The sequence below is a fragment of the Crotalus tigris genome, unplaced genomic scaffold, assembly GCF_016545835.1.
Source record: "Crotalus tigris isolate CLP2741 ecotype Arizona unplaced genomic scaffold, ASM1654583v1 scf7180000024358.1859470, whole genome shotgun sequence".
NCBI classification, from domain to species: Eukaryota; Metazoa; Chordata; class Lepidosauria; order Squamata; family Viperidae; genus Crotalus; species Crotalus tigris.
In genome coordinates, this window is record NW_024100527.1 from 1,608,797 (window position 1) to 1,630,423 (window position 21,627).

Here is a 21,627-nt window from a genome sequence, read left to right on the forward strand (position 1 = left end):
TCACTTAATGAATATAAACGAAACGTATGTATTTCTCGAGATAGGACAGGTCACTTAAAAAAATATTCAAAATTACGTTAGACACCCCAAAACCACATATGACTCTATTTCAAAGTTATGACAACTGCAACACCCCTTATTCATATCCTTACAACACACCATGGGGATGTTGCAGTGCCCAAGTAACAAAAAGCATCCACAGTTACCTGTTGTTGTGTGTGATAGTACCATGCAAGTGAATCAAAAGCTAAAAAAGAAACATAAAACATGTAATGCTGAAGTCAATAGTTTTATGCATATTTTTCTTAATTACCAGCCTTCTCAAATTTGTAAAAAAAGAGCTATAGAAAATAGTTTACAGAAAGTTATATTCTCCCTCAAGAATTATACATTGATAAAATGTTTGACCCAAGAATATTTTAAGATTTGAGAAGGAAGAAAATGTCAAAATATCTGGCCACATGATACATAAATTATTAGAGAAGTGTAATAGACTTGTTTTGGTAAAATGAAGAATATTAATTGCATGCTGTGCTAAAACCTAGGAAACTTAGATGATAAGGTTCAAAAACTCAAAATTTGCATGGCCAATGGTAAACAAATGTGTTCCAGAACCACATGACGAGACCAATAAATATAAAACAGTAGCTTACGTTAACTTTTCCATCATCCATAAATAATAAGATCAGGGCAACCAGGAGGACACAGAACACTGGTGGTTTTTTATGTCCATTGTTTCGATTGGGCCACAATTGTATTTTGCATTTGGGGTTGTCTTGCTACTTCATGAAATTGGCTAATTAAAGCAGCATCAGGCTGAAAACTAACATACAAAAAAACTCATATTCTGCTTTTGACCGAGCCATCTACTCTACATTAAATGAGAACAAGTCATGAAAGAAACATCTGCAGTGATAAAGGATAGTGGATATACACTTATATCATTCCATCACAACATCTTTGAAAAGATGGGTTGATGAAAGAATGAAAAGACCCCTTATTGTTATAAAACTAAACATTCAGCTAGTCCCTGATCTTGCCTCCCACAGTGACCAACTAAGAATATTTGGAAGTCAATATGCAGTGATGAAAACATGTCTTCTACTTATCTTGCTGTTCCTAGCAAGTGATCTTAAATTTAAAGTTTTTAACTCAAAAGATTGCTTATAGTCATCATGTTAAATTCTGGAATGGCAAAGGACTCCTATTGATACAAATAATGATTTGTGATGCAAAGGAGCATCTGCGTGCAATGTATATAGTAAAAAATCTAACTGATTAAGCTAAAATAATGTCTGTCTTATATGTATCTCAAGGTGACTTCATTGGAACAACTTCTTGAATGCAGTTGTGTAACTGAGACATTTCATATAATCAATACAAATATAAGCTTAGCTTGTTCTTACAGAAGCCGGACTGAATGCTAATATCTTTGCTGACTTCAGTCACTCTTCTTCTTATCATTTTTTTATCTCTTTGCTCTTTAAGTACTCTCACATATTATTTTCTAAAGTGGAAAATTATTTTCCATAACTTATTATCAATTATAATTCATGAGTTCCCCAATCTATCACTAGTTGCGTTGTTTACTTATCACAATTCTTTACTTTCTAAAATCCTTGGATTTTTGTCATTGAGACAATACATTGTACAACATTCCATCTAATATAGCCAGTGAATACTTCATGAATTATATTGACTGTGTGAGGATAGCATAACATGTTTCATAGCAATTCTTAATAAATAACCCTGGCAATGTTTGTATTTGGACCAAATTGGCTCTCAAGTTGAGTGAAATTCAAGCCACTCTGCAGTATGTTTGGGCAATTCCATCAAGTGATAAACCTGATCCAGTGTAATTGCTTCCATTTTGAGACTGGAATACAAGACTTTAGATCAGGACCATAACAGTAAAAGTAAAAATGTAATAATGGCCATATAAAAAGGAACAAAGAACAGCAGCTATATAAATCATCTGCAATCATTAGTAAATATTGACTTTTCTTAGTACATACTTTGTTTCTCGTTCTCAACAGCAGTTTACATCTATTAGGCAAACATAAGAACCAAATAATGACACATTGTAGTTAATCCTCCTAATCACAGTTATTAATCTGAGTACAAAAAGAATAATGTTAGAACTGGGCAGATTCCTTTATTTGGAAAATTTACAAATGATGCCTGAAAAATCTTCCCCAAAGAAAAAAATAAAATATCTTGAGAATTAAAAAATCTTCAGTGTGGTGTTGGTAGTGTGACTGTTGTTGTTTTCTTCTGATTCCTAAGCATTCTGTCCTCAGCATGCCAAAAGAAAGTACAGCCAGAAGAAATGCCCTTAATGGCTTAATGTTCATTACCTGACACCGAGTAGACCATCAATAGCTGGGCTATTGTGTATGTCAGGGCACAGCTCTTCTCAATTTCTCCACTCGCAGGATTCACTTAAGAGAACTAAGACATACTACTGGTAAGTGGCAATACAGAGGCAAAGTCAGTCACAAAATAAGATCTGATAGAGGCAAAGGTTGGTCTAGTCAGGGTTTATACTTTTCAGTGCCTATCTGGAAATTGCTCGGTCCTTTACACAGCATGTGTTATGGAATTATATGTTCAGTTTTCCTCAGATCAAGAACAAACATTTGGTCTCTGAGTAGCCTAAGTGTACCTCTGCCTTTTAGGCAGAAAACTGTGGAAGTTATCCCAATGTAGGATATTTTATACACACAGGATGCCATAAATGTATATGTGATTCATGATGAGAAAAAACCCCTGTCCTATTAGTGTTATCTACATACTTTGAAATTCCCTTGGTTCCATTTATGTAGCCCCAATACTATTCAGTGCATAACACCTACCTGTTTCACAAATAAAGTTCAGCTAGAGTAGAATTATCATGCTAAACTGGGGAGGAGACAACCTTTGATAGAAACAGCCCAGTGATATCAAAAAAAAAAAAAAAAATAGCATGAAGAAATGTCATAACAAAAGCACTTTGAGGCTTATTCTTAGTTGCTAAAAATTATACTCTACTACTCCCAAAATAATGGGTCTCGCTGCATAGCAGAACAGTATGTCAGCAAAGGTTTGCATATTGTGTATTCACATACACAATACAGCACATTGTGTAGCTGATTCATTATAATCTAGGAACTAACATCACAGTTCTCCTTCAGACTGCTATTACCTGTGTTTTACTTATTCCGGTTAAGTGGTACTCTTATTTTCACTTGCTAGGGAAAGAATGACTTTATAGAAGGTCACTCAGTTTAGAGAGAGCCTTTATAAAAAGAGCCTTGAGAACAAGATAGATTCACAATATATTTCCAATAGTGCCCAATTCTGAATGAATAACAGCATTCACTGAGTTTTTCCTCTCTTTTTTTTTTAAAGTTTGCTTCTACATGCAGTCTTGCTCCATGGAAAATGCAGTACTACAATAGCCTCCAAACAACTGCAGACACAAAGGAGAATGAGCTAGTACTTAGGCAATGTTGGCACTGTGAAATATAACTGCTGGTAAAAATCAGTTAATAACCTAACACCTCAAGGGAGAAAATTGCTCCCACCACCTATAATTTTTCTTTCCTATTTTTTTCCACCTTTATTTCTGGGAGAGAAGGATGAAGGTGAAAATGGTGGCTGATGTCACTTGATGCATTTGATTCCCCTAAGAGGCAGTTTCTGGATGGTGAGACAAAGTTTAATGCCTAGAGAGAGCAAAATTGATGATGATTCAATAGAAGCAACTGTAAATGAAGACTGCTTATGTGGGAAACTATAATTAGCATCAATTTGCTTTAAAAGTAGTTCAGCTGAAAAGAAACAGGCCAGCAAAGAGAAGGTTTATCATCTTTTTCTAGTTAAGGAAATAAGCTATGAATATAAAAAGCTAAATCTCATTTTATCTTGCCTGGACATCTATTGTGTTGTACATTCAGGCACAAAGTACGCACTTTGTATGACACACACACACCATGCCCATTTATACTGGTATTAAATGTAGCAGCTTTTTGCAATTTGGAGCTTTCTCCACATGTGTTGAGACCACAGTTCCTTACTTTCAAACAAGCATGCTGAAGAGTTACATTGACTGAAAATTTTGAGAGTCATTGTTCAAAGACGTTTGGTGAATATCAGATTGGGTTAGATTGATGTGGTGGGATTTCTGTTTCTGGATTTCAAAACCAAAAGGTTATTTTGTAAGGCTTGATGGTTGTTATCAAAGATGTAATTTCTATTGTTGAGGATTTTGGCAAGCTTCCTTGATTTGGACGTATTTGGCAATCATTGGGCGGAGCATTACAGAACATGTGCTTATATGGAGGATAACTGAGCCAGTTGGAAACATGCTTTTCAATTCTGTTTTTTCCAGACATTTTGTTGGCTTATGATTTCTCTGTTTCAGTGTTCTCTAATTGATTTTCACCTGGTGCTTGAAATAATATCTATAATTTGCTAGTTCAACAACAGCAGCATTCCATTTTGTACAAGGTGATATTTTCCAACTAAATGCATTTTGATCCTAAAAAACATAAGAAAGTAGCTCTGTCTCTACATATAGTTCTACTTTATTTACTTAAATATAGTTAGTAGATATGGTTTCTCATCTTAGGTGGATATTGTAATAATGCTAAGAAATTTTGGAATCAGATATTGTTGTTAGTTTAGAAAATTTGGAAAATGGGTGTAATACTGAAACCTGAAGCTTTCCGTTTAGGGATGGGGATAAACAAGTGGAGAAAAAACATGGGACTTTGTTTTTATTATTACTATAGTGACACGATTGTTATATGCTATTATAATATAACAAATATTATGTTATTAAGATGGAAGGAAAGAAAAATATATACCCATATTGAAAAAATAGACTTTGAAATTAATTGAGCTAGCCAAATAGGCTGATTTGGCTAACTCAATTAATTGTCAGAGACAATAAATTTCATGTAATCTGGATGGAGGCCATTGATAGATTTCTTACAAGATAAAGCTTTTGATCTTGAGTTTTGAAGATTAGATTGAATTTCACTTGAGAAATATTGTAGTTTTTTAAACATAAGGTTATTTATATTTGATAACTTGTTATCTTTTAGATGAAATTAAGACAACATTTTATGAATACTAGCTTTTAGTAAGTTGACTTAGTATTTTGAAATATTCTATAGATCAGTGTTACTACTTTAAACTTAAACAGAAGTAGTTGTATTTCTACTGAAAGAAAGTCAGGTCACTTTTGTTATATTTGTTTGATGTATATTTTTGTCACTTTTAATTTGTTTTGTTATTCTGTTTCCTTTTTATGTTAGTTGATATTTTAATATATGATGTTGAAATGCTAGATGGTATGTAGATCATATATAGATGACAGAAGATAGAAGATAGATGGATGGACAGATAAAGAGATAGATATAGTTGTCAACATGGCTCTTTTGGTCAGAGAACGCACCTTTTTTTTTTTAACAAAAAAAGCACTGGTTGTCAAGGATAAAAAGCTTAGGAAATGGAACCCCACTCCTCCTCCAACACCTCATTGGGAGGACACTGAAGCAGCTACAGGTATTGGATTTAGTTGGGAAATTACACATTTTACAATTTATGAATGAGATTAAAACGGTGAGTTTCTCTATTGCATGTTTTAATTTTTATTAATGTAATTTAATGGGTGCCTATTCTTTAGGATTGTGATTATGGATGTATTAGTTTTAGCAACCTAAAATAGCATATATTGATGGGTGTTCCTGTTTATGACTGAATGTGTTGTCTTTGAACATTTCTATCTCCTGATTATTCAAGATAATCAGTAATATTAATCTCAAGTACTATTTGATGCCCAGTTTAATTTTAAGCCTCAACATGGCCTGAGCCTTGAACATGTGCAATACTTTCCTAAAGACTTAATCTTTCCAATGATTTTTATATGAGAAACTGGCATACTGAGAGATATTAAGAAATCCAGAGTGGCTTGCAAAGACGTGTTTGATCTTAACATATCTGAAGGCTATTGAATAGTTTTATTATGAGACACGTTAACATCTCACTGAATAACTTTGCAGTTGAATCTTTCCATACCATTAAGAAGAATGCTTTTGGAAAGAATTATGTCTCTGAAATATAACATTTGCTGTTTTTTATGATTCAAGATAATAGCAGCATTAATGATCTGATTTGCAGCAACATCCTTTAATCTTGTGGGGTACATAACTCATATTTTCATCTCTAATTGATACCTGATAGAAATGTGTTCAGTGTCTCGGTGTGATTTCTTTATTTTTATGCCTGTATGTTTTAGCAAACCTTTTTCTGGGGGGGGGGAATGTATTTATATTACTACTTACGTATTATTCATTCCCATATCTGTGTGTATGTATATACTTCTGTATACAGATATGTACGTACATATCATATTTCAGAATCTTACTCAGTTGGAATAATAGAATCATGGAATGAGAAGGAGCCATTAATTCAATCCCTTGCTCACTGTGGGAATCCAAATTAAGTCAGTCCAGACAGATGGCTGTCTAGCCTTTCATTGAACATAGCCAATTTAAGAGAACTCACCAGTTCCCTTTATAATTGGTTCCACTGTCAAATTGCTTTTACTGTTTGGAAGTTTTTTTTATAAAATTCAGTCAGAATCTCTCTTCCCACAATCTGAATCTGTTGTGCTATATTCTGCACAATGAATGGTGAAGAGCAAGTCCTAACCTTCTTCCATGTGACATTATTTCAGATATTGGAGGCTTGTTTCTTCTAATTCCTTCCACAAATTCTAATTCCTTTTCACAAGTTCATTCTTTTTACCCATGTGTGAATAGTTCCATTTTTCTAAAACCATCTGGAACAACTTCACAAAAAACTAGGCTTGGGGTCTGACTAACTCAAAATTGAATTGTTACTTGTGATTTGGAAACCATTTTTTGGTCGATTCAAATTGTATTTTTGGCAGTCATATTACACTGCTGATTCACATTTTGTTCATAATCATCCACTGCTCCAATATCTTTTTTCCACATTTTTTCCAACTATTGTATCTTGCTAAGCATGTGATTTTTATTTCATAAATTAAGAATTTAGCATTTTAATGTGTTAAATATCATTGTGATATTTTTTTGTCCATTTTTCTAACTCTTGGGATTGTTTTGAGTGTTACTTCTTTCTAATGGGGTATTAGCCATGACACCTAATTATGTATCATTTGCAGATTTGATAAGCATTCCCTTACTTTGTCATCCAAATCGCTAATCATCAACGTATACAGGAAGAATGAGGAATGAATCCTGCAGCATCCCTACTTCGTACCTCTTTCCAGTTTGCAGATTGATATAAAGAAACTTTGAGTACAATTTTCACACAACCAGTGTAGCAACTTAATTATGCCATCCAGGCCTAAATGTCAATTGCTTTGCTAAAATCAAAGTACATTAAATCAGCAGGATTTATCACAATGCACTAAGGAAATACTCAATGAAAAAAAATGAAGATTAATATGACAAGATTGTTCTTGTCAAATCTGTACTGAATTTATCACACAGCCCTTCCTGGGTTTTACAGGTCGTTCTCTTAAAATATGCTCTAAGCTTATCCCAGACACACAAGTTTAATTTTCTGAGGAAAAGAGTAACTTAACTCAGACTCCTCCCACTTTCACCCAACAGTCTACCTGCGTACCTTTCTTTGCAGAATTGCAGGCCCAGTTTTGCAGTTCAGACTTAAAACTGACTGGACAACAGAAAGTAACCTCCTTGATTTCTTGAAAGAACACTGGTTGAAAATCTAAAAAGGACAATCCCTACTTTCAGCACTGAATTTTTAAATATGAACTTAACTTACAGTTCTGAACGGAAGAAGCTTCTTGTATGAGAAGAAGTGTTATTTTTTCAAAGGAAAAATAACACTTGCCTTTTGGAAAAAATACCTTTGGGGCAACTTGAATTATTGAAAATCTCCATAGATATATACTACTTAAGAGTTAATAATGAAGCAAAGGAATGTAAATAAGCAAAGGTCTACCCACAAATGTATACCTATTGCTTTGGAATAGAAACATGCGGAAGAATCATCCAAGTTAGTCCAAGTTTCAGAGAGCTAAGTCAAGTTTGTCAGGCAATCCAATTGTCAGAGGTTCAAGAATAGAATCTACATACAAGTGTCCTTCATGAGCCAGAGATCAGATTTCTCTGTGATGGCTGGGAGACCTTATATCACCTTCACCTGGCTTTTCCAGCTGTTCTGGTGGTGCCTGTATTTGATCAACCTCATGTGATTTCTGAGGCTGAGTCCTGAACCTGAGCCATGACAGGTGCATCTCTTGGCTGATGACATTCATCAAGTATTTTGGAATTCAGAAATGATGAGTTGCAAGTAGAATGGCTAATCCCATCATTTCCCAGTGCTCAGATTTGTGGAAAGCTGCTGTCTCCTTGTAATGATAGAGCATATGTGGGCAATTGCCTATCCTCTCCTTATCTGGGGTATATTACCTACCCCAGAAGTCGGTACATTAAAATAATTTTAAGCAAAAACACATTCATGCGTTTTCACTGGTATAAATATAGTTCAATATCCAGAAAAGCATATCAGTATGAACACAAATTCTACATGTTGCCCTCTGTGTAGTGATTAAAATATCTAGATCTCAGTGGAGAAGATATTTACAACACTACCAGCTCGTGTTCAGAAACATGAGCAGCTGTGCTGCTAACAGAAAACACACATCTCGAGTAAGACAAGCAGGCTGAAAATTATGTGTTGGCAGTTAACATTTTTATTTGTACATGCTGCTATGCAAAGCTAAAAGGAAATATCACCCCTCTAGGATTAATACATTCTGCAACATAAATGGAGAAAATAGCCTGACATCAGAAGAAGATTTAGCTGATTAAAATATATCTTTACTATTGCATTTTCAGTTTATAAAATGAAATTAAAACAATGTGCATGAAGTCTTTTGTTTCCAAATTAGTTGTATAAATAAAGTACTGGACTGGACCAGTGAAACCTTGCTTTAAATCCCCACTAAACAACAACACTCTGTGATCTTAAACCAACCATTCTCTTTCAACATAAGCTACACCACAAGAATATTGTAAGGATGAAAGAGAAACTTTTATCTATGCTTCCTCAAACTGTCAGGGAAAATACAGAATATAAATATTTTCCTGGAAACCTGGCACCAATTGTAATATAATTATAAGAATACTTTCTCACACTGTTAATATTTCTAGCAGCTTAATCTTCACAAGAGAAATAGGTTTCCACTCACTTGCTCTACAAAGTATAAGAAAAGACTCCAATCTTTATGGCTTACATTGCCTATATTATTGGTTTCTCATTTGAAGCAGAAGAACAAATTCCTGTGTTGTGACTTTTGTCTTCCTTCTAATAAATTTACTAATCAGAGTTCTTGTTTTTTGGAGGTTAACGGGGAATGATAATCCTGGAAATGGATTGGTTTCCAGAGAAAGTTGGAACAGTAATGATATTTATAACCCTCTGAATCAAATCAGGCCCTAAATTTTCCATATGTCCTAGGCAATATTTGCATAAAACCATATCAACTATTTTCCTTATTGGTATATTATGGACAGGGAATTGAAAAAAGCACCTCAAAAATGCATCTGTTTAAAAAGAATTTAATTTTGCATGTACAGGTGGTCCTGGACTTACAACAGTTTGTTTAGTGACCATTCAAAGTTACAGCAGCACTGACCATTTTTCCCACTTATGACTGGGAGAGCATCCCCATGATTATGTGATTTACATTTGGATGCTTGACAATGTGTTCATCTTTATGATGTCAATGGGGAAGCCAGATTCACTTAAGAACCGTGTTACTAATTTAACAACTGTAGTGATTCACTTTAACAAATGTGGCAAGAAAAGTTGTAAAATGGGACAAAGCTCACTGAACAAATTTCTCACTTCTGAGTTCAATTGTGGTTTTAAGTCTAAAATAGTGGTTCTCAACCTTTCTAATGCCGCGACCCCATAATACAGTTCCCCATGTTGTGGTGACCCCCAACCACTTATACATCACCAGTTGCCAGGGGCGTGGCCAAAGAAAAGGGGGAAAAATGGTGGACAGCCTTGTTTGGCGACTCCTGTGAAATGGTCATTCGACCCCAAATGGGGTCCCGACCCACAGGTTGAGAACCACTGGTCTAAAACTATCTGTACTTTATAAGTACAATGTCAGATTTTTTTTCCTGGTGATTTCATCTATAGTCCTGTCAGTCATCTCCTTTCACATTTTGTTTTGCTTCAACATAATTATTAATACTGCCTTCCATGGGATTTGGAAGAGAGAATGTGGTAGTATTGGAAGGAAATTGCTGGGTGGTGATTGGCGGGATGAATGGGGAAGCCTCAGCCAAAGATCTCTACCAACTGGTAGACACTGTGTGGATGAGATGCTGTGTATAGGAAGTGTATGTGTATCAGAGTCAAGGTTGCATGGTTGGTCACATTTCATACAATACATAGTTGCATGGATGGTCACATTTTACACAATGCATAGTTTCTAAGAAAATTAATATTAAGCTTTTTAAATCTGTCTTAAAATTATGTTAAGATGATCTCTTATTATCTTAAATGTTTAATTAACTTTTATTATCTTAATAATATTTATCTATTAAACCTAATAATATTATATTAATCCGATTTTAAAACTTACACTTCTATTTCACTATTACAGATACTTTTAGGTCTATTTTCCCTATACGGATCATGTCTTTGATGGATGCTAGAAAATGTGTGATCTTGCTCTTCCTCTAGAGCCTATTAACTGCTTTTGAGATTATCACTTATAATATCTTTATAGACATCCTGAAAGGCTTTCAGGAGTAGTGCTTTACAATGCTTGCAGTCATTCCTGTCTGGTTGGGTCCAGAAGGTGGTATTAGGGGACTCCGTTCATCATCTAGGGCCACTGACTTCTATCCTGCAGGTTGTGTTTTATCTTCCCATGGTTTTCTACCTCTACATAAACAGAATGATAAGTGGGAATGACCTTGAGGGACAAGAAAAAGAGATACGGCTAAGGATTGGTCAGAGAAGAGAGGCAAGAGCCCCTAGTGCTTAATAGTCTGAGAAAGAAACGTAGGGAGGACCTACCCTAATGGAACAGGCTATTCCTTGTTTGCTTTGTTTCTATACTTGAGGGGGGGGGGGATTTGAAAGATTCTGGCAGGCTTGCACTTGGCCCTTTTATGACTTGTGGACTTCAACTCCCAGAATTCTGGGAGTTGAAGTCCACAAGTCATAAAAGGGTCAGGTTTGAAGATCCCTGCCTTAAAAGAAAGTACAAGTAGCTCACCTGATTGTATACCTTGTTTGATTTACCTGGAAGGGCTGAAAATAAACTGCTAAAGAAGATTAACTAGAACTATATGGCGAACCTTTTAGAGACTGAGTGCCCAAATTGCAACCCAAAACCCACTTATGCATCGCCAGGTGCCGGATGGGCATGGCCCATTGCGTGGGCATTGCTGCAGTGGTAACGGCAGACTGGGTGGGACTAAAAGTTCAATCAATCAATTCCAACTTTGCAAGATCTTTTTTTTCTGCGAGAAATTGAAATTGACTGATTGATTGAACCTTTTTTTTTTTTTTTTGCACATGGAAGCGGAGGCCTAAAGCAAAAAGGTTTTATAAAACCCAGCTGAAGGCCTAGAACTGGGGCAACGGCTCGTGTGCCCACAGAGTGGGCTCTGAATGCCACCTCTGGCACCAGTGCCATAGGTTCGCCACCACTGCTATAGGGTATAGCTTGGCCAAAAAGACAATGATTGGCAGAAAGTCACATGGTTTGATGTACACAAATACCATGCAATGCATTCTGGGTAAAACAAACATAGGTTTAAGATTGTTAAATTACATTTTTTTTAGAATAAAGCAATGCCTCAGATTAACTGGATTACATTTTTGTTGCATATTTAATCAATTAAGGATGACTTAATTTCTTAATGAAGAGCACCTGCCAATTTCACATAATTAATTTTAAATATCTTTGGATCTCTTTCCCTTTCTCACATTATTCACCGTTTAACAGCCACATTCTTTCCACTAATCTGAACCTTACATATCTATAAAAATATATTTTAGGCCACAAAAGGTTTAAAATATAGTTCTATAGAGTTATTTTATCCATTTTCCTCCGTCCTCTGTTACAGTATGCTCTTTAAAAAGTACAGTATGCTTTTCCCTTTAGAAATGGCCTGCCACTGGATTAAAATCATTTGACAGTGAATTGCATTATGGCATATCTCAAATTATTGTTTTATCTTTCATAAAGTATGAAACTTTAGTACCTTCCAGTTTGTTATTTCTAGAATTGCCTTGATAGAGGATCTGACAGTCTTGGAGTGAAATGTAGTTTCAGAAGCTTCACTTGTTCTATTATTTTGATATATAGATGGCTGTGTTATTTTGGGCTCATTTTTTTTCTCACTTTCCTCACTGTGAGGGATTTATGAGTTCACATATTTATGTAACATGCTGTTCATGTGAATTAGGATTGGAAACATTTTTAAATAACATGTAGAGATGTCTAACTGGCAGCATTCTCTGTAGTAAATGAACAAAAGAGCATAGAAGAAAGTTTTAAGCTCTTTAACTAGTATACTGGTATCAGAAAATATTTGATGATTCAATAAATCATTTCAAAACTAAATGTCTAGGGTGGCTTCATCTTATTTTCTACTTCCCAGTTGTAAGGAGAAGCACGTTAATATATGGTTCTAGAGCTTTATTTTTAATTCCCATTTATATATCTTCTGTCTGCCACAAAAACTTACTATAAATCTGGGAGTTGTTACACATTATAAACCTGACATGATTACATACAGAGGGTGGTGATTAAAAGTTTGTGAACTCTTTTGAATTTACAATATTTCTGCATAAATATGATATGTGATCTCCATTCATCCTACAACTAGATAAAGAAACCCTGATTAAACAAAGGAGAGAAAAACATTATATTTGTTGATTTATTTATGAAAATTATCCAAACATGCATATTTGTGTTTGGCAAAAGCATATTAACCTTTGCTTTCAGAAAGGTGGGTCCTCTTGGATAGCAAAACCTGCAACATATCACAAAAAAGATGTTGAGAGTTTGGAAAAAATTCAGAGAAGAGCAACTAAGATGATCAGGGGCCTGGAGACTAAAATATATGAAGAATGGCTACGGGACTTGGGTTTGGCTAGTCCAGGGGTAGGCAACCCAAAACACTTAAAGAGCCACTTGGACCCGTTTCCCACCAAAAACAAAACACTGGGAGCCGCAAAACCCTTTTGATATCTAAAATGAAGATAACACTGCATATATCCTTTTTTACCTTTATTATAGGTGTGTGTGTGTGTATGTATGTGTGTGTGTGTATATATGTATATGTATATGTATATATGAACGTGTATACACACACACACACACACACACACACACACATAAAAAAAGGATATATGCAGTGTTATCTTCATTTTAGATGTCAAAAGGGTCTCTCTCTCTCTCTGTCTCTCTGTCCCTCCCTCTCTATCTGCCCTTGGTCTGCCACTCCTCTTCCCCCGCTCTCTTTCTTTCTCTCTCTCTCTCTTTCCTCTCTCTCTACCTCCCTCTCTCTCTCTTTCTCTCTCTCTCTTTCTCCCCCCCCTCCTATCTGCTGCTCACCTGGCAAGCTTCAAGCTGTTGTCCAATAAGCAACCTCTCTCTTTTATGACTCATGGACTTCAACTCCCAGAATTCCTGAGTCAGCCTAGCTGGGCTAGCTAGCTCTCTCCTGCCCTTCCTGCTTCCTGCTTCCTGCAGAGATGCAGCAAAGGGAGGAGCTCCGCCCAGTAAGCTTTTCAGCTCCTCGGAGAATACTGTGAGTGCACTCTCTTTTACACATACACACAGACACACACACACACACACACAAACACACACACACACACACACACACAGAGAGAGAGAGAGAGAGAGAAGCAGGGAAGCACAATTGCCTCTCTCTGTCTCTGTCTCTCTCTGCAAAGGCAGAGGAGGCTGGGAGCCACGGGTGAAGGCTCAAAGAGCCGCATGCGGCTCCGGAGCCGCAGGTTGCCGACCTGTGGGCTAGTCTAAAGAAAAGAAGAAACAGGGGAGACATGATAGCAGTGTTCCAGTGTCTGAGGGGCTACCACAAGGCAGAGGGGGCCAGGTTGTTCACCAAAGCACCAGATGGAAGGATGAGAAACAATGATTGGAAACTAATCAAAGAGAGAAGCAACCTGGAATAAGTAGAAACTTCCTGACCAATGGAACAGCTTACCCCCAGAAACCATGGGTGCTCCATCGCTGAAGATTTTTAAGAAGAGATTAGACATTCACCTATCTGAGGCGGTATAGGTTCTCTTGCTTGAGCAGGGGGCTGGACTAGAAGACCTCCAAGGTCCTTTCCAGCTTCTATTCTATTCCATTCCATTCCATTCCATTCTTCCAATAACTGTTGATCAGTCCTACACAATGACTTGAAGCAGATTAAAATATGTGAACAACTGGTTCTCTGTGTGGATGCCGCTTCCAGAAGTCCATTCTGGGCCTGGGCAACAAAAAATTAGCTACCGGTTCTGCTGAAGTGGTGCGAACTGGCTGAATCCCATCACTGACTTGAAGGAATTTTAGCCAGTCCTCCTTCAATTTAGAGATATTGCTGAGCTTCCTCACATGAACTGCCTACTTCAGGTCCTTGTATTTACATTTCTGTAAGATTAAATATAAGATCTTTTGATTTGGTCATTCCAATCTATTATCTTTCTTTTGCTTTAACCATTTTCCTGCCATACAATTTTGTATATTTTGGATGGTTGGTCTTGGTACATGACCCATTTTGTCTTGCACTTCAGTTCATAGACAATTATTGTGACATTTTCTTGTAAAATTTGCTGGTACAATTCAGAAGTCACAATTCCCTCAATGTGGGCAAACTGCCCTCGTTCAAAGGCAGCAAAGCAGGCCCAAACCATTATGCCACTTCCATCTTTCACAAATTGGGATTTTGTGGGAGAAGGATTGGCAGAGCTAAGGGAAAGAATAAAAAGAGGTATCAGCCTAGAATCTTTAGATGGCCACAAAGAAGGTCCAACCCCCCCCCCCCCGATTACCATTACCCTTATCACACTATAACCAGGTGCTGACCAGTACTTCAGAAGATTCCTGTGCATAGGCTTTTAGCAATAAATCAGTGACACTGAATCTTCATGTGTGAACTTGGTCTTTCACACCTTACAGTTTTCTTATACAGGAATGGAGCATTTGCCTTTTGCCAAACGTAACATTTTCATTCAAGCCCAAAAATCCCATTTTGGTTTCATCCATCCATGGAGCATTCTTCTGCTTTCTGGCTTGCCCATGTGGTCTTTCACAATCTGTAGATGGGCAGCAATGTTCTTTTTGGAGAGCAGTTCTTTCTCCTTGCAGTCCACACACACCATTGTTGTTCAGTGTTACTGACAGTGGTCTCATGAACAATGACATTTGCCAATGAAAGAGAGACTTTTAGTTCCTTGAACATTATTCTGGGCTTTGTTGAGACCTCCAGGAGTATTATACACATTGCTCTTGGTGTCTTCCTGGTAACTACTCCTAGGATGGGTAACAGTGGTGTTAAATTGCCTCCATTTCTTCATGATCTGCCTGATAATAGACTGGTGGACTCTAAAATTTTGGAAATAGTTTTGTCACCTTTTTCTGTCTGTTGAACATCAATAACTATTTTTCAGAAATCCTCAGAAATTTCCTTTATGTTCATCATAACATGTTTCCAAACACCATGTTGTGAAAATCAGCCTTTGATAGTGAATGCTAGAATTCTGTTCTTTAAATCAGTGGTACCCAACCTTTGCGGTTTGACAGCCCAGCTGTGGGAGGGGGGAGAGGGGAACTGGACCACGTGAGTGATAGGCTGGTGTGCACACACAGCTACACTCATGCAAGAGAGAAAAGAAGACTTTGGGGTGCGGTTTCGTACTCCTTCAAGCTTCTCCAAGCCAAAAGCTTTTGCAAATGCTTCAAAAGCAGATTGGGTGTCCTGCACAGGCAGCCTCAGTGAATCAGCAAAGCTGAGTAGGGTGCGCTCATCCCACTCAGGTTCTGCTATCACTGCCCTGTTTTTGAAGCATTGGGAGCAGGCTGGTGGGAGGGAGAGGGGAACCAGGTCCTGCAAGCAGCAGGCAGGCATGCATGAGTGTGCATGCAGTTCCATTCACATAAGAGAGAAGAGAAGCCTTTGGGGTGCCGCTCCTGTAAGGTGTGTGTACCGGCCTGCCTCTCCCGTGGCCCAGTTCCAACTAATCCATGGCCCAGTAGCGGGCCGCAGCCCAGGGATTGGGGACCCCTGCTTTAAATAAGGTAGGACCTCCCACACAGGTAGCAGGAGTGGTGTGCAGATAATGAAAGAATGGCATAAAGGAACTGTATTCAAAATGTTCCATCAGAATATTCTCTGTTGGGTACATTCCAAATAGACAAAGCTCTAAAGGTTGAATAATATTCTGGTTTCTGTTAGGGCAAAACTCAAAACTCAAATGCTCTAACTATAACTAATAAGAAGGAGTTCTTATTCAGAACAAGATTCTCACTCCATTGTTTGACTCTTTGAGCCAAAAAAATATGTGGATGGTTATCCAAGGTGACCGCTTATGTGTAGCCAGACTGCAGAAAAGTTCGCAGAGAGGATTTTTGAAAACATAAAAAAGAATCCTCATAAGATATGATGGAAATAATTGTTATCCTACATTTAAATACTGGAATCTTTTATTTAAATGTGTCACTTTTTAAAATACACCCTGAGGCAATTCAGACTTTAAGACAGAGAAGAACAAAGTCATGTCATCAGCATGTTTTCAATTACCAACTAAATGTCCGTGCAATGTCAGAGAAATTGTAATTTTATAAATGCACTGAGATTTCATTATTTTAATGAATATTCCTCCATTCCCAGTTTTTCTGTAGTTTGCATAATAGATTTCTATAAGCATGGACTATCACTATTTAATAAATTGCAGAAGCATGTCATGTTTAGACCATACCCAGCTGCTGCTTAACTCTGGCAAAAATAAATTAAAGAAATTATAGCAAAAATTGCACAATACATTACTATATTCAGACTTAATTGGAAAATACTCCTTGGTTTTATATCCTAAAATGTTAAGAAGGCAAAGAAGCAGAAAAAAGATCATCAATACATGAAGACTTTGTAGCTCAGGACCATATCTTTCAACTACCGAAGGTCAAAAGAAAAAGCTCAGCAGCCTAAGCAACCAGTTCTAAGTGAATCATGAAGAACATCACTGAGTCACACCACGAAGGGAACAGTTTGTGCAGATATCAACAATATTTTGTATCAACAGGTACAAGAACTAAATCTCAACCAGCACAGAGAATTCTGAAAAGATGTTACATTCATTGCCTTTCTGAAATTAAGAGTGCCATTATGTGCCCCCTGATCAAGCTTCTTCTGTTATATTCATATTAAATGTTCCTAGAAGTCTTTTTAAATAAAGTATTGCATCATTTTTAAAGGCAGCAACATGAATATAAGATTATGTGCCTTCTTCAGCGAGTAGATCTCTCCGCCAGAATTTTTCAAGACAGTGACACACACTTGACAAAGTGCTCAAAATGGCTGCAGTATTCTGAGCAGGAATAACAAAAAATAAGAAAAAAAGAGGCCAGTATCCATTTGCTGTTGTTGCTTCATATTATTTAAAGTATGTTGCTTGTGATCAGGGAAATATACCAATAGCGTCTATTATAGCACAGACTGCAGCAATTCCATATGTGAAGAAATACTTCCGCTGTTAATTTGAATGGATGATTATGGGTTCTGTCTTCCCATCCACATTTTATACACCATCCAAAATTTTATATTCCTCTATTGTGTTTCTCCTATCTTCCTTTTGCTTTTAGTTGACAAGCCTTAATTGCTTTATGCTTTCCTTGTAAGGCAGGAATGCCCAACCCCCGAGCCACAGCCCACTACCGGCCTGCAGGCAAGCTTGTGGGTGTGCGACATTTGCATGAGCAGTGATACATGTGCCTGCCACTTACACAAATGGAGCTGAATGCACGCTTGCCTGCCATTCACACAGAACCATCTCCCCCCCCCCAGTCTGCAAAGCCAGAAAGGTTGGGAAACTCTGTTGTAAAGAGAAATGTTATGATGCAAGGTTGGCGCGCAAGCAAGACATGCTAGGCGGTGGTTTGTCAGCATTTATTCTATCATCATCCTCCAGAATCCCCAGAATCCAGCAATTCCAGGTCCATTCCCAAAGTCTCTACACACAATTTACACCTACAGTCCAAGAGCAAGGCTCAAACACACACACACACACACACACACACACACACACACACACACTGTGCAACTTCCCAGCAATGGAACTCCAAGGGAGCAGCTACGCTCCAGGAGCAAGGGATAATCTCAACTTCGTCAAAGTTCATGACGTATGATTTGGAACTTCACGGCATGGAGAGTCCACTGAGAACGCAGCAAAAACCCGGAACAGAGCTGCATTACTGCTAGCCCCCAGACATCAAGACAAAGAATCAAACATGAGTCCACAACAGCAAGGATTCTGGAGCAAAGTTCTTCTCGGAGCTGTGGAGAGTGTTGCTGTGAAATACAATACTTGTTCCTGACAAAAGCCCCTCCTCATGGCATTTCCTTAACTGCTACTCTCCAGGTGATCCTTGTGAGGAGGGATGGGGCACCCATTCTTCTGAGTAGTCGAGTTATGGTGCGCTGACTCTTCCTCTTCTCCATTCTCCGCACTCGGGGATCAGGCGGGGGAGGCGTTTGCTCATCTCAAGAGCTCCGTCACTCCTCTGCTGCCTGCCCTTACTATCTCTTCCCCCTTCCTCAGTCAGCCTGCACCCTTTTTTCCTCCTAGCCTACTCTTCCAAGGCCCAAGGGATCCAGAAGTACCTTGTCCTCATCCCCAGGTCATTCCTAATGGACCAGAGGGACTGCGCCATCCCCCTCCATCGGCCCCAGCTCCATCTCCTCCTCCTCCTCCTCCTCGGACCTGGGCTCCAATAGGGCCATGACAGGAAAGTTGTAATTCCCTAATAATTTTGCATAATCCTTTTGGGGTTTTTTTTTCAGCTCCACAGTATCCTTTTTGATACTATTGATCAGAACTTCATCTAATATTACAACTAACTGTAGATAGCATGGAACATCTACAGAGCAGGGATTTTATTGAGCTGTTCACTATAGCCCCAAGTCCAGTTTTTCAGATATTTTACTGATTGCTTTCATTTCTTTTGCAAAAATGTTCTTCTTTGTACAAATCTTTACTTGACTTGTCTATTCTAAAAGTGGTCTTGTGGTTAATCACTATCATAATTGGGACCAGAGTCTCAGTCATTGAGTGAAACAGTTTTTGAGCGATATGCCCACGTATCCAATCACCACAATCCCAACACTTTCTGCTGCAGTTGTTAAGTGATGTCACAGGTTATTTGAACATAGAATTTCAACATACCCAGTTTTGATAAAGGTCTCGATGAGACCATTTTTCACCCCCCCCCAGCATAAAATAAATCACTGAGCTTTATATTTTGGCAATGTTGTAATATGGCAAAGGCATAAAACTGCTGTTGGACACACTTTATAAATTAACAAAATTACAGCATTTAAGAAGTTAATTGTTTACATGGGGACTTAAAACATTTTTAAATAGTAAATTAGACTAACTCAACTGTAGTTAGATTTTAATTATTGATTGCTGTTTTTATTACTTGAGACCATTTTCTTGTTCTAGTAAACTTATACAGAAACCTTCAGCCAGCTCTTTCTAAACTTTCCACCAGTGCAAATGCAAATAATGCATACAATTTAATAGACTTTCCCTGCTTTCAAATCATTTTATTTCCTCCAATTTTCAGGGAGATTTAGTTTTACTTTATCTTTCCTTTCTTCCTTTAGTTGCCTCTGATCAAAACATTTCCTGAAACCATCTCCTACTGCATTATCTTGCATTCTTAGAGGTTCTCCATTATCTTAAAGCACAAGTTCTATCACTTCAGCCACCAAATCTGGTGTGAAGCACAATACTGTTTTGTTTGTTACCATGTTCAGGCTGGAAGACTTCAATCAATTCAACAATCGGCAACTTCCATTTACTGTAATCACTGTAATTTACAGATTGCCTATTATTTTCCAAATGACCTTTTCTTTCTCACTTTTTTAAAAATCCCAGCCAGAAGTTTTAATCAATTATGCATCATGTGGGCCTTCTAACTATCATTCCAAATTTGTTGACACTCCTCAAGCCTCTCTTCCATAGCAACTGTAACCAAGGCAACCACATCTGTCTTTGGCCCAATGCAGAGAAGCAAAACTGGTTTCTGGCCTACTCAGTGACATAGCAGCCTCATCCAGAGGTCACTCCCAGGTCACAAAATTTACACATGCGGAAATATAAAAATACAGTAGTTCTTCAGAAGCGCAAAGCTTTCTTCACCCATGCAGTATGTCTCACATTCATTAATTAGAGCTAGCTTTTGATCTTACATAGGTCAGGACTATTATCATGTAATCTGGTTTGCAGTAGGTTAAAGAGCCTTAGATGATAATCTGTTTGTTGTGGTCTTTCTATATTAACTATATATATTTTTTATCTTAAATGCATTATGTATTAAAATTGTATGTCTTTTGTGTAGTGAATCCAGTGTTATTTACTCTACATTTACAAAATGATTTTTGTCTGATTCTTTTAACTATTTTCAGTAATATGTGCATCAGTATAGGTTTATATGCATTTTTTTATTAAAAAGTTTTATTAATAATTACATAATAAACCCAATAACCCCCCTACCCCCCACCCCCCACTTCCCGGAACCAAATACAGGGTATATCAAACATATTAAACATAATCTAATTAAGTTAACAAATATATTAATCATAAGCTAAGCAAGTTTAACAATTTATACAACAATTATTATCATACTTAATCCTTAACTCTCTTTAAACCTTATTATTAATAATACTTATTTTTTAATCATAAAATAAGTGGAACTTTTCAGTTCCATATTTAATCTGAATATAATCTATCCATTTTCTCCATACCATAATATATCTTTCTTGTGTATGATCCTTTAAATAAGCAGAAATTTTAGCCATTTCTGTTAAATTGGAAACCTTAAATGTCCATTCTTCTAATGTAAGCAACGAATCTTTCTTCCAATATTGACCTATCAATAACCTTACCGCTGTAATTAAATTCAACATTAAAATAGTTTCTTTAACATCAAAATCCTCAAAAATCCCTAATAGAAATAGTTGAGGAATAAACTTTATCTTCCTTTTAAAAATATTTTGAATGTTCCACCAAATCATAATCCAAAAAGCCTTAATATTTTTACAAGTCCACCAAATATGAAAATAAGTTGCATCAGAACTACCACATCTCCCACATTTGGGCTGTAAATTAGGATACATACAAGATAACTTTTTAGGATCCAAATGCCACCTATAAAACATTTTATAAAAATTTTCTCTTAAATTTTGAGCCTGTGTAAATTTAACATTTCTAATCCAAATTATCTCCCATAAATCCAATGGGATTGGATCCTGAATATTCTGAGCCCATTTCACCATACAATCTTTA

At 37.0% G+C, this 21,627-nt stretch overlaps 1 protein-coding gene across 5 annotated transcripts in view; it reads left to right on the forward strand.

The window, feature by feature from the left end:
- ST6GALNAC3 (ST6 N-acetylgalactosaminide alpha-2,6-sialyltransferase 3) overlaps positions 1 to 21,627 on the forward strand; it is a 317,603-nt gene that overhangs the window by 139,592 nt on the left and 156,384 nt on the right. The window contains exon 1 of one of the 5 annotated variants that reach the window (XM_039327187.1): positions 13,817 to 13,859. The exons of 3 other annotated variants lie outside the window; for them this stretch is intronic. The gene's annotated coding sequence lies outside the window, so the exon portion shown is untranslated. Of the gene's footprint in view, positions 1 to 13,816; positions 13,860 to 20,356; positions 20,489 to 21,627 lie in introns of those variants that run through there. One more of the 5 variants, XM_039327183.1, reaches the window with a different exon arrangement.